Source organism: Lonchura striata, chromosome 12 (genome assembly GCF_050655825.1).
Source record: "Lonchura striata isolate lonStrDom1 chromosome 12, ASM5065582v1, whole genome shotgun sequence".
NCBI lineage: Eukaryota > Metazoa > Chordata > Aves > Passeriformes > Estrildidae > Lonchura > Lonchura striata.
This window is the reverse complement of record NC_140714.1, coordinates 19511740-19525585: the sequence shown is the minus strand read 5'-3', so window position 1 is coordinate 19525585 and position 13846 is coordinate 19511740. Positions and strand designations below refer to the sequence as shown.

Genomic DNA, 13846 nt, shown 5'->3' with positions numbered 1-13846 from the left:
ATAATGCTCTGTGTGCCTCTACAGCCACTGTGAGTGATGGCAAGAAAATTCAAACGCACCAAATCCTGAGAGAGTAGATCAATAGCACCAAAGAGGGCTGAACATTCACCACTCCTCTTTTAGCTGCCCCCCAAATTCATCATCTCACACACAAATCACAAAGCATACACTACAGTTTTGCCCATAGACTCTGGGATATTTGATAACTGGCTTGGTCTATTTTTAATTTATTTGGGATCATCAGGTTTTGTTTTTTACACACAGTTATTGAAGGGTATTTTCATTAGGGGCTGAAATGCTTCAAGCACACCTTCCTAAGCTTCGAGGGGAAGCAGAGGTGGCATCCCAACATTATTCTGACAAGATGAACACCAGGAAAGTAAAAAAGACCCCCCAAAATTGACTATATCCAACAGCAGGCTTCCCATCCTACACTGAGTAGGGTTAAATAATGTAATGATAAATACACATGATAAATAATGTAGTAATTTATTCAAATTAAATAATGTAATGATAAACACACATGAACTTTTGCACACCTATCATCTGTTGCACAAATGATCTCTTTCATCTTTTAAATTAGCAGAAAAAAAATAAAATTAACCTTCTCAGCTGTATGAACTGCAAAAGATCCAACCTGCTCAGCCACTTTTCAGCACCAGAGCAATCCCTTGTCACCTGACTGCTGTACTTTTGACCCTCCAAAAATCTCCCAGCTGAAGCACGTTGACATGTTTTCACATGTGATTCAAGAGCGATTGCTCTCAGTAGTGCTGGGTGCTTATCACAGGTTTGGATCAATGTTCTTTGCCTCCCATGTGCTCCATCTTTCTGAACAGGATTTTTTCCAGGGAGCTCTCAAGCTGTCCTGGAGTCAAGGTGGCTTCAGGCTGGGAGCGTGGGCACGGGGCACAGGGAGGGTGAGCTGCTCTAAGTGTAGTTGCAACACTCTGAGGAGTATTTCATGAACACCAGGAAATTAATGTGGAGTTCCACTCCAGGTTTAAGTTGCCTTCAACAGGTTCACTGTGAGTCTTCTGCTAGAGTACAACCTTCAGGAGAATCTTCCTCATTCTTCTTTTTTTGGGGGGGGGGGTCAATATAAAATACAATATTAACTAACGTTGTGCTCAGTGTTTTATTCCAGAAGAAAAATAGGTGGGGAATTTCTGAAGGAAATTAGGCATTGAGAATTGTTATTAGAAATATTAATTTTAAAGCCTGTGCTTGACTAAATAATAGCAAACTGGGAGAAAGAATATTAAAGCATCAACTATAAAAACTGGGAATTGTTAGCACCAACATACTTCCTTTTTCATTTCTAACTTTCACCAAAAAAGAGAGGAAATTCATTAGGATTTTTCTGGTTTACATACTTCAGAAAAACTTTGTGCAAACTGGTACCTGAAACTACAGTGACTACTGAGCAGCAGAAAACAAAATCCAAACAGCCTCGGATTCAGCACCCAGGATCTGAGCTACTGTGGAGCAATGATACCAGAAAGCCCCAGAACAGAACTGCTTCATCTTGAGTTCTAAACGAAATAATTATCATTAATATTATAATATTAATATTGTGATGTAATAATTTATAATATTGGCAATATAAGTTTATAGCCAGCTTCCCTACCAAACTCCAAGTAGTTCTGGATGTCACTTTATACATTGGGAAAATCAAATTGTTTTCAGTGATGTAATTTCCCTTCCTGCCATCTGAAATCAATAAATGCAACCCCCTTTACCACTCAAAAAGAAAATATCACAATCCATGGCTCAGACAGGCGATTATCAGATCAACTTTAGATGATAATAAAAGAAGGGGACCTGAATCCTCCTGCCACCCACCCCTCACAGTTTTCTGAGAAAAGCCCCACTGCAACACAGCCCAGAATTGATGGAAATATGGAATTCTTTTCCAAATGTACTTTTCAAGGGAAAAAAACCCCAAGATACCATTCTCTTCAGAACACAGAAGGGACTTACTGAAAACACAATGAGGGAGCGCTGTCTGATCCTGAACTAAAAGATGAATATTCCCCCTGCAGCCCTTCTATAACAATAAAAAAGACAAAATATTTGTAGGGAAAGAACACGATTTCATCTTTTATTTAATTTCAAAATCGTTAATGCACTTCAAAAAGAACTTAAATATAACCTGCATAATGATACATTAATGGGAAATTCTACAAAGTCCTGACTTTGTTACAGTTTCAAAAACCTACTGTATTTTCTAATAAGGTATCTGGCATGGTTTGGATTTTATAATGTGTCTGAAAACTAAAAGGAAGAAATTTCTTTGATCTTGTTTTCTGTTTGGCTATTCTTCCTCTGTATTATTAATATCCTAAGAATATGTCTGATGTGATTTGTTCCTACTTTTGTCAATCTGTCTATTTTGAGGTAAATTTTTTTCCAATACCCCCATGGAAATTGCCCGTGAAGGAACAAACATTTTCACCTGCCAAGGTGTGGAAAATGATTCTGCACTTGTGAGCTGCCTGTCTCTCCTGTAAGTGTCCCTCATCCTCAAAGCAGGGGCTGTTTGTATTCATATTTGTTTAAATATGTGCTTAAATATGAGTTTAAATAAAGGAATAATAGCTATAAAATACATAAAAATATATTTATTTATAAATAAATAAATATAAAATAATATCCATAATAAATAAATAAATCAATAAAATATATGTGTCTGCCAATAAACAGAATTCCACGGCTTTTGCTACTGTTCCTTGCCTCTGCAATCAACCAAGCATTTAAAAAACTGTGTGTGATGTTATTCTTCTCCATACTGGTGATCTTTGACACACAGTGTCAGCACGTGGCAGGTGACACCCACAGGGCCACTGCCACTGTCCCAGTCACTCTGCTCCAGGAGGATGGAAACTGGCCTTGCTATTTTTGACAAGAAATGTCCAAGAACTAAAGTGACATCACTTGAGGATACAAACGGAAAGCGGAGGATCCGCGGCTAAGAGCAGTTCAGGAGAAAGCTATTTCTGTCTAATGTCACAATTCTGCTATTTTTAACAATTCTGTTAAAAATACAGCTGCTCCTAACTAGTCATTTTTGGAGATGTGTTTGCAGCTGGAAAGCACCTACCAATGCTTGAGCGAACCAGAAAAGCCCCTGTAGTTTGTATTTTACACAGAAGTCTTGTGCAGAGAGTGGAAATCTCAGCATGCCCCAGCCACCTCTGCTCCCGTGGATTTGGAATCCTCTGGAACTCTGAACTTGAGGTGACAACTCACAGATATCCCAGCTTATGGAAACTCATCTGCTGTCATTAAAAACCTGAGCTGCCATCCTTTCTTTGACAGAATTGGCTGCTTTTACTTGAGGAGAAAAGTGTATAATCAACTTCTATCAGTGTTTCAAAAAGATTAATAATTATAGGGTTATGCAACATTAACAATAGTGGTATCAGCAAAGCAGCTGTGTTAAATTTTAACAGCATTAAGAAGAGGGGAAGAAAGAGATTGAGAAAATTTCGGTTCCCTTCTCTGTCATGTGTTCTTGTCATTGTCTTGGTTTTTGCTATATTTAAATTGCTGTAGGAATTTCTTCTGCAAGGAACCTAAGAGGGCAGCTAACAGCAAATACTTCAGTTTCATGTTGTGGCAAATACAAGGATATGCCACAATTCAAGCCAAAAATGTAGAGTTAAATACCATGATTGATAACATTGATAGCTGATTTCTTGCCTTTTTTTTTTCCTACTGAAAAATATATTCATTAACTTCCTGAGAAGTGCTATTTTGAATAATTATGTGTAAGTATATTTCTTTAATCTAAATACATGTGCCGTTCTCACACACAAACCACAAATCACACACTACAATTTTGCCCATAGACTCTTGGATATTTGATAACTGGATTGGTTTATTTTTAAATCAGTAATTTATCTTCAATTGGGCCAGAATACCACGAGTTAACTTTGCAATAAATTATTACTGTCCTAACCCCATTTTTCTTTTTAGGAGAGTCTTCTTCTAGGCAAGCAAGTTTGGTGTGAGGAACTAAAAGTCACTGCTGTGACTTTTTGTAACCTCTCAAGCAGGCGTGTGAACAGCCAAACATGTGGCTCTGATGTCAACTGAGGGTGAGCTCCTGGCACTTTCTACTGGCCTCAGTTCTCTTTAGCTGCCAAACCTATCTCAGAAGTTACAAATTTCTGTATGCCAATGGTCGATATCTTTAATGATCCAGCCGTGTTTAAAAAGAATCCTATTAAAATACTATTGGGAATATCACCAAGAAGCAAGTTGTGAAGGGACACCTGGGCTCCATCCAGCCAGGAGGAGTGTAACAGAGCGCTGAATATCAGTAAGACTCTCCTGGTGCTAAACTGCCCCTGGAACTTTGGGATCAGCTGCAGTCCCCGAGATCAGAAGGGGTCTCCAGCAGCTGAGTGCTCCCCACACCCTTCCCTTCCTGCCCTTTGCTAACAAAGTGAGAACACCTGCTTTAAACCTCATCCCTGCACTCTGTGCAAAGTGAGGAGCAATTCTGCAGCAGCTCTGGTGACTCTTCACCAGCAGTGACGTGCCTGGTGTAGAGGGACATGACCAGGATGGGAAAAAGCACAGCAATGATCTAATTCCATTCCACCCACCCAAACTGCCAGGGCTGTGAATGTAGAGCCTGGTGCTGATCTCTCACTTCCCTTTCTGCCATCAATACAGCATCCCAAATTAGGCTAAACACCAGAATATTTGTAAAGCAGACAGGTTTTTACTGGGCTCCAAGCAGTCAGTGTTGAACTCATGGCACACCTTCCCAACACAGGGGATGGGCTGCTGAAACCTCTGTAACACAACTAGAAATTGGTCTAATTCTGATTTTCTGAACTGCTTCTGGTGTGCTAGTGGGCTTGGTTCATTTCAGAACTATGGATTATTTTTTACAGGTTTCTCTATATATGGCCACTGAGTCAGACACGGTAATCTGCAGATAAATACTGTCTCATTTGAACCTGGCTGTAAAATTTCCACCAGAGCAGTTAATTTACCTTTTGCAGGACAGCAATGGCAGCATCTGTTTTGAACAGGAGTGCTGGGCCTCCTGCTCAATATCTGAACAACCCCAAAATCTCCTTTCAGAGCATGTGGGTACCATAGAACCCCCTTCTTCCTCAGGAGGGAATCGCTGCTCTGACATCTGAGACTGGGGGGAAAGTGCAAACTGTTGATCCTGACATCACAATAACACATGGAGTGAGCAATAAGAAGCTTCCTCCTGAGATCTCCATCTCAATGGAAGCAGAGAAAGTTGCCAATTCCGCTGTGTTTGTCAGCTCCCCTGGATTATCAGTGGGCCACGTGCTGTGAATCACAGCTCAGGCGGATCTTGGATCCTGCCAGTTGTGTCTTGCTTTTGCTATTTGCTCTGGGATGTTCAAACCACTATTGTAAGCTGCTCAAAAATACATGCTGGAAAATTGTTAATGCCCTAGTCATGCAATGTCATTTTGAGGCTCCCTGGGAATTTAGATTTGCACAGCTTATTAGGATATGACCTTTCCCTTGATTTTTTTTTATTTTAAGATCAAGTTAAGATGAAATTTCCCCAGGGGGAGTTGCTGTGTTTCCTTCACAGATAAGGAAAAGAGCAATGGCAGCTCTGCATAGAGACAAATTCATACACTTCTGCAGCATGGACAGCCCTGTGGGCTTGACAGACATCCAGTGCATTCCTAGAGCCTGAGAGGGAGTTAACCAAAAAACTTCAGAATTTTAACAAAGGTATTTCCCTGAATCTTTCACCTTTTTTTTTTTTTTTTAATTTTTTTTTTCAGTGTCATCTGAGAGTAAACTGTGAGGAGTTTTAAGGCCTGAGAAGTTGTATTCAGGGCATCAGGGGAGCACTGGCTTTCTGGAGCACATTCCTATTCCTGTGTGGAATATCTACCTCTACAGCACTGCTTTTTCCTCTTTACAATATATATTCTGTCTCAGAAATTCACACACTTCCTTAGGACTTCATGAACCTGATCTAAAAGCAGGAGGTTGTAAAATTAATTAATTAGTGCTATGGGCTGATTACCAGCTACCAATCACAGCTTTTAAATACTTATTATATATTACGTATAATAAACATTTTTAATAGTTTAAGACAGGGATACTCCAACACTTCTTAGTCTTTCTGCCTCTATGTCAATGAAATCAACAAAGATAGTTAAATAACCAGAAGTTGAATGATGTTGCTTATATTTTAAAATTTTCAAATGCTCAGGATGGTAAAATCAAAAAACTTAGTAAGTTCTTATTTAGGAGAGAATAATGTTCTCATTAAAAGTAAAACCCACTGGTCAATAAAGAGATGACCAAAAGAAATTACGTGTTTTGCTTTATGGATATTCAGGGTGAAAGCTTTATGCATTGAACCTTTGCTAGGCAAACAACATTTTTTGTCAGCTATAAGGATGCCAAAGGAAGAAAAGGAAGTGATGATGAAATAAAGTGAATTACTTCTTGTATAACTGGCTGGCTTAATAGTTTGGGGTGGGCACTGTGCATAAAACGTTCCTAGAACGATGGCCCAGTAGAAAGGGAGGGTTTGGAGGTCATGGCAATGACAAAATCAACAAAACCCCACCAAGACTCAAAGGAGCCTTAAACCAGCGCCGCTGCCTTTATGAGTTTCCGTGTCTGCAGTTCTCCAGCCTGGAAGGCTCAGGACCAGAGCTCTCCACTTCCCTGCCCCAGCGTGAGCAGGGGGATCTCCCCACCAGGTAAATTTGAATTTCCAGCAGCAGCCCTTCCTCCTTCCAGGGCTGACAAGAGATATGGGTTCACTGCCCCCAGAGCTGGGAGCAGCCAGCCTTCCCTCACTGTCAGGCTCTAGGCAGGGCTTAATCTGCAATTGATCCCCGCCTAATCTGCCTCTCCTAGGCAAGTCCAAAGTCATTATCTGCATCACAGCCCAAGACCTCTCTGACACTCATGTGTCCAACAAGAGAGCAAACAAACCCCCAGTGATAGCATTCACTGCCTATCGCTGGGAGCCCTCTGAGGTCACCCAGCCTGGGCTGCCCTGCCAGCACATCCACACTCCAGAAAAATAACAATCATACAGCAGGAGAAAGGGCCAGCTGAACACGCCATGCTTACAGGAAGGAATCTCATGGATAACATCATTCCTGATCCAGCAGTGTTTGAGCAGTGATTCAGCAGGCACAGGGAATGTGCTTTACGGGGCTGACACAGATGCATAGTGCAGGCACTAAAAGTTTATTTACAGAGGGCAGGACTGAACATTTCATGCGAGCACATTCAGGCCATGATAAAGAGCTTTGTCTCCCATTAGTAATTTAAAGGATTGTGATTTGCTACTCCCAACACACCTATAATTGAATTCCTCAGTCATAAAATCACTGGTGCCAAACAAGTCCTGATATCTTTTATCAAGCCTCTTTTCTTCTTGTCATTTGTTAACGTGTTTCTTATGGAGCTTTTCTTCTTTTTATAGATACATTTGCTTTAGTTATAAATTAACCCTGGAATTTACTCTCCCAGAGGCCACAAACTGCTTTTTTATTCTCTTGGAAAAGTTTCAGGCTCTGTGAATTGATGATTTGACACAATTTTTGAATAACAGCTCGTGGTTCAGATACAGAGGGAGGAAATTCAAAAGATGGACAAAGTAGCTGGGAGTAAAGTGGAAGTGTTTAGATGCCTTTCTTGGCCTTCTGCTCTGGGAGCCATGATTGATTTACCAATAGGGAAATGTTTCCCTTTGATTTCTGGTGTTTCCAGTTCCCTGTAGTGAAATACTCAGATCCAGCCTCATTCTGAAATGAGGAACTTCTAAGAAGTCCCAGATTTCAGTGGGCATTAAAAAATAATTCTTCAGTTGACAATGTCATTGTAAAGAAAAAAAGCTTATAATATTCACTCCTATCGTGTCTTTGTTGGGCTCTTTCTCTTTATCCCAAGGACTTTGGAAACTCTTGGCTTTTTTCAGCCAGAACTGACTAAAAATGTAGAGGAGTTTGAACACAAAGGTCTGAAACCATTGTTGGTGTCACCATTGAAAGTGCAACAATTTGAGATCATCTTATAAAAAAATAAAAATCAAAAAACCCAAATGAAGAATTCCAAAAATATATATCCACAAGAAACTAAGGGAATTGGTTCTACTGCTCAAATAACTATTTGGATAAGGGCAGAGTGATGCTTTTTAACAACCACAATAATTCCCACAATGTTTGCTTTTTTACTCCTTCTGTGTTACTCTTAGTCCTATTACAAACCATTGAAGTTGGAAAATTTTGGTTTGATATTAACACAGCAGATATCCATTTTTTATGGTTTAATTTCCACTTTAGCTCAGGTAAATACAAAAATTCTGATTTGATATTAACATACTAGATATCCATTCTTATGGTTTAATTCCCATTTTAGCTCAGGTTTTCCAAGGTCGATGGAGGAAATTTGAAAAACATGCTTTAAAGGTTCAGAAGAGAGGAAAAGATCTCCCAGAACTCTGCATTTCTGGATTACTCTTCCAGTTTGGAATAGCTGTGGTTGTGCTAAGGAGGGGATGACTTCACAGCATCACAGAATGGTTTGGGGTGGAAGGGACCTCAAAAATCCCCCAGTCCCACCCCAGCCATGGGCAGGGACCTTCCACTGTCCCAGTTCCTGCCCAACCTGGCCTTGGGCATTTCCAGGGATGGAGCAGCCACAGCTTCTCTGGGCACCCTGTGCCAGGGCCTGCCCACTCTCCTAATTATGAATTTCCCTCTAATATCCAACCTAAATCCCCCCTCTTTCAGTTTAGCCAGTTTGAGGTGGGTTAAAAATGACAAGTTTTGTTTTTTAAAAATTCTTTTTAAAATTCCTCTTTAATTAAGAATAACAAAATTGCTTGAGGAGTGCTGGGGTGTCTTTTCTATATAAATGCTTTCCCCATCTCTAGTTTCCCATACTCTAGACAATACCTTACAAAGGGAAACAGAGCTTCTTCCTCTCTGCTGTTTCTGAGGTTGTCAGTCAATTATTTGAAGTTAAAGTATTAAAATTTTCATCTGAAATTGTGCTTTGATTCTCTGAATTGCCCAAATGTTATAATGAAGCAAATGTATCATTTTTTTGAAAAATCTCATAGCTTATTCTGTATTTCTTCTTGAATGCTTCAGCTGCTTAATCACCCATACAAGGTTCTTGACATTTCTTTTTTAAGTCTCAAAAAAACATGATAATTTCAGCTGCTTTAATTGAGTCAATGATCATGGAGCTGAAAGAATTTAACACTTAAAATATTTATCAACTTTTATGGCAGAAATGAAATTTAAAATAGTGCCAACACTGTCAAATATTTTAGCCCTCAAATTTTCAGGTGTTAAAATACACATTCATCTTTTAGATTTTACACTTCTGTGTAAAATGCTTTCTATTTAATTACCACAAAATTAAAATTCTATGGTTTATTTGTTGATGCAATTTGGGGCAAATCAGCCAATGCGGCTTGGCTCTGCTGTCCTTTGCAATCCCACTCAAGGCAGGAGATGGTGAGCAGAGCCCAGGCTGCCCTGAAGGACCAGAACAGGAATTAAAGCCAGGCCTAACCCCCTTCTCTCACACCTTGTGCACACATTTCAGAACTTTGTTTGCCCTCTGCGCTTTCACTGGAGCCAGGAGGAATTTTCAAAGCAAACAATTTGTAATATATCCTTTACAGGTGAGTTACAATGTTGTCTCTAGCTCTTGGAACAGACAGTAGGACAATAAAAAACTCAAATTATTTTTCAGAGCAGTGACTGTATCATATACAAGCATTGAACTAAGATCTGCTCAGGACAGATGAATAACTAGAAGAATTTTGCCATCATGCCACAAGGTCCTGTAACTTGTTGCACTGGGGTGAGAAAAAAATTTGGAGTAATTTAAAATATTTTGGGCTTTATTTCTTTTATATATTTACATAGCAGCCAAATGGACAGACAACACAAACTAAAATGACCTGCAGAAATTTTTCTTTTCATGAAACTCCAACCTCTACTTTACCAAACATACAATTTGTGTCCTGGGTGCCACAAGCTTTCTTGGAAACATCTCCGCATTCAAAACTACTCCTCTTTTGGAGCTAAAAATCTAGGAGTGGAACATTAAGCACAGATTATCTTGCTCTCAGGGCAGGAAGAAATTAAAGAGGATTGCTAACAGACCTGGAAGGTGTTTCAGCTATTCCATGGCAATGGACTGAAGGGCACCAGGGCACCACTCTGGCCGTACTTGTCCCTTGATCCAGCTGGTGGCAATTTGTAAATGGCCCCTTGCAAACAGTCCATGGCCCCGCTGGCTCCTAAATTATCCCAGGGAAGTGACTGAATGGCTCTAATTAGCTGCAATAGAACTGGAGCAGGGGCAGTTCTAAGAAGGTCTCCATGGAACCATCCACTTCTGCACCTGTGCCCAAATTCAGACTCTGATTTACTGGTAGGGTGCAAGCCCTGGTGTCCATGAGGCTGGGGAACATCACTGCTTTGGGGTTTTGTTTTGGTTCTCCTCAAATGCACTCATTTGTTTAGTTGTGAACCAGGTTTTCCTCCTACCTGTGCTCCCAGTTTCACCACCACCCGTGGTGGGCTCTCACTGCTCTGGAAGGTCAGCCCCAGTGTGAACATGAACAGGACTCTCCTAAATCTCACCAAAGGTGCTTTTCTCTTGTACATCCTTTCACTGAGCACTAACAAACACACTGACCTCTTCTCCCCAAATTTGATTTCAGTGAAATATCTGTGCAGAAACCCCTGCACAGTTGGAAAACTCTAAAATACAAGTTCCATTCTCAAAAGACTTAATTCCTGTTGCCATCCAACAGAGGCATTTTCCCATCCATCTTCATGTCTCATAAAATCACAGGAAATGTTTTGCTGCTTCAAGACTCCACAATACAAGAATGGCAATACTGCAATGAACTGGAAAGCAATTTTAAGTATTCATATTTCTAATTATTCATATTTCTAATTATTCATATTAATATCATCTCATACTCTGGGAATAGTGAATTACATACTGGCACCTCAAAATCACCCCCAGCTTTTAGGATAATCCACATTCTCCATGGATGTATAGGAAAATTCCCTTTTCACCAGATTTGCTGCTCAGCACCAAAGGAAGTAAGGGAACCTGTTCTGAAGAATGGCTTTTAGAAGATGAAGGGAGGAAAACCCTAGGGGCTCTGTCAGTAACTCTTCCCACTGCCACCCTCCCCTCTGCAGCATATTTTTCAATTTTTTTCTCTGATTTAATTTCAGGAATTCTTACTCAGAGGATGTTTTCTTCCAGGAGCTCTATAACAGTTTAAATGACACTCTGGAAATAGACAGCAGTGCTATTTAGTACTTAGCCTACATTGTCTTTATTTCATTTATTTCATTTCCATATTCATAGTTAAATGAGTGCTCTATCACTCTGGCTGTTTTGAACTCCAGAGAATCCCTTTCTTCCACAGGGTAACTGCCAGGTATAATTACTACATTCATCAGCCTTTCCTGGAGTAATTGTCAGGAAAGTGGCAACCATGCCTGCATCAATTTCTTCTTCCTCCTTGCCTTTTCCTGCTTGCCTTCCAGGACAATTAAAGGCTCTCTCTACTTTCTCTTCCTTTGTTCACCTCAGCTCTTTTCTTCCCTTTATTCCTCCCTTCAGAACTTTGGGGAGGAAAGGGAGAGATGATCCCACTGTTATCACACTTAGCAAAATTTGTTGTGTTTTTTTTTTTTTTTAATTAAAATAAAAAATTTTAAATTAAAAAATATTTAAAATTTTATTATTTTTTTTAATTCACATTTAAACTTTGCCATTCTGTGCAGATGGCCAGTCCAGCTCTTTCATCAGTGCCAACACAAGAGTCACCCTCATGTCTAAGGGTCAAGCTGGAGCAGAAACTCAGAATTGTCACATGCTTTCTATGCTGTGCCTTCCTGTTCTTGGGGAGGAGACAGGAATCTGCTGCCCAGCCTGCGTCAGAGGCACGCTCAGGACACAAAATTGGGGCTATGGACGAGTTATTGTTATTCTAAACTCACCTCGGGCTGCAGCAACCCTTGCTGCTGCCTTGCTGTCCCCAGTGACAGGAAAGCTGTCACTTGTTGTTAGCAGATCAGACAGTTCCTGTTCTCAGAGGAGTCGTAAGTAAGGCTAGATTTAAAAAACAGAGCGAACTTGGGCAGAAAAAGAACAATGAGCAAGGATGCCAAAATACAGTGAAAGACCACGTTATGGCATTGTCAGCATATCTTAAACCAAGAAAAGCTGAAAATCTCATAAGAGACCAGAGAGAAGAATTCAAAATCAAGAAGGTTCCAACAATAAACTTTAGGCTTTGAGAAAGAAATTCGAACATCTGTATTTTTTTAAAGAATTCCCCTGCTTTTTAATACTTTTCATTGGCAAAAATAAAAAGGGCCCAACAAATACAGAAATCCAGCAGGCATAGCTAATCTGCTCACTGCCTTCCTTTGAAATTTCCTTTAATTAATTAATTCATTAGTTTCCTTTCCTGATATTCACTGTGGACAGCTTCTTCCCATTTTCCCAACTCCCTGCTCTGCTGGGCCTCCAAAGTCCCACACTGGCCTTCGATCCCTGCCCTAATCCACCACTGCAATTAATCTAATCACACTGCACACCAGTAGTCTCTATTAAGATTAAAGATAATCTTGCTATTTCACAAGATTAAAAAAGCCAGAGCCAATCTTAATATCGCATATTACTCCACCTATTCTGCATAAATTCTGTTTTATGAATATTAGAAAAGAGGAAGGCACTGGTAATATTGTTATCTTTTAAAAGCAGAATTGAGAAAATACACAGCAGTTTTCTGGGCTTTCATCTGATCTCTCACCTACTCAAAATTGGCACAAAAATAAAAGAATGGCAAGAAGTGCACATGACTTCCACATCCTCAGTGTTACATCACGAAGGATGAAACAGCAGATTATGTACAGCTCACAGTGCTGCTGTGCTGTGTGCAACTCTTCCCTTGCATAAAAAATGCCCTTCTCAACAAAACTGTGACTCATGAAAAAATTGACAGATACCAATGGAAACAGTGAGAGGCTCATTTCATAACAGGACCTGTTACTGTGGACTCTGACATTTCCCTGCTAAGTGGGTTTTTTTTTAATATAAATGAAGCATGTGGATTTTTAATATTCTATTTTTGGATTACAATTTTTATCGCCAAAGTTTTTTTAAGAAGACATCTACAAGAAGATATCTCTGCTGTAGCAAAAGTGGGTTCTTGATGCTGAAGGGTTTCCCAGTACTTCAAGCACTGTCAAGAATTCCTGCCCACGCCAGCTGTGCTGTAATCACTATTTCTTAATAAATCAGTAATCCTGATCTAAGAAAATAATTCCTCAAATGTCATTACCTGTGTCAGAATGCCGCTTGCATAACCTGATGTGTTACCCTGTCTGAAAACCTGAAGCAGTGCAAGGATTTTAAGTGTGGGTTTTATCCAAGGGGTTGGATCCCTGCAAAAAGCCTGACATTAAAGCAGATTTTGGGGACATAGATATCCTGGAGAAGTTGGCCACACGTGGGTCAGGCAACAAAATTTGGGCAGTGCCCAAAGGAAGCTGTGCAAGGAACCCTCTTGAGATTCCTGTTCATCATGGCCTAATGTTCTTTGCTCTGTCACAAAAACAATTCACCAGTTTCAGACAACTGGCAAGCTCACATCACAAATAATGCTCCAAAAGCTGGCAAAGCAGGGCTGGAATTTGCTTCCAGTAACATTTATTAAATATAATGATAACAACAACAACAACAACAACAGCAATAATAACAACCCAAAGAAGCACGGTAGAAATTACTAATTGAGCTTCCA

General features: G+C 40.0%; 1 protein-coding gene across 1 annotated transcript in view; it reads right to left on the bottom strand.

Moving 5' to 3' along the window:
• Positions 1 to 13846, bottom strand: part of PPARG (peroxisome proliferator activated receptor gamma) — a 53392-nt gene that overhangs the window by 31865 nt on the left and 7681 nt on the right. The gene's annotated exons all lie outside the window — the stretch shown is intronic.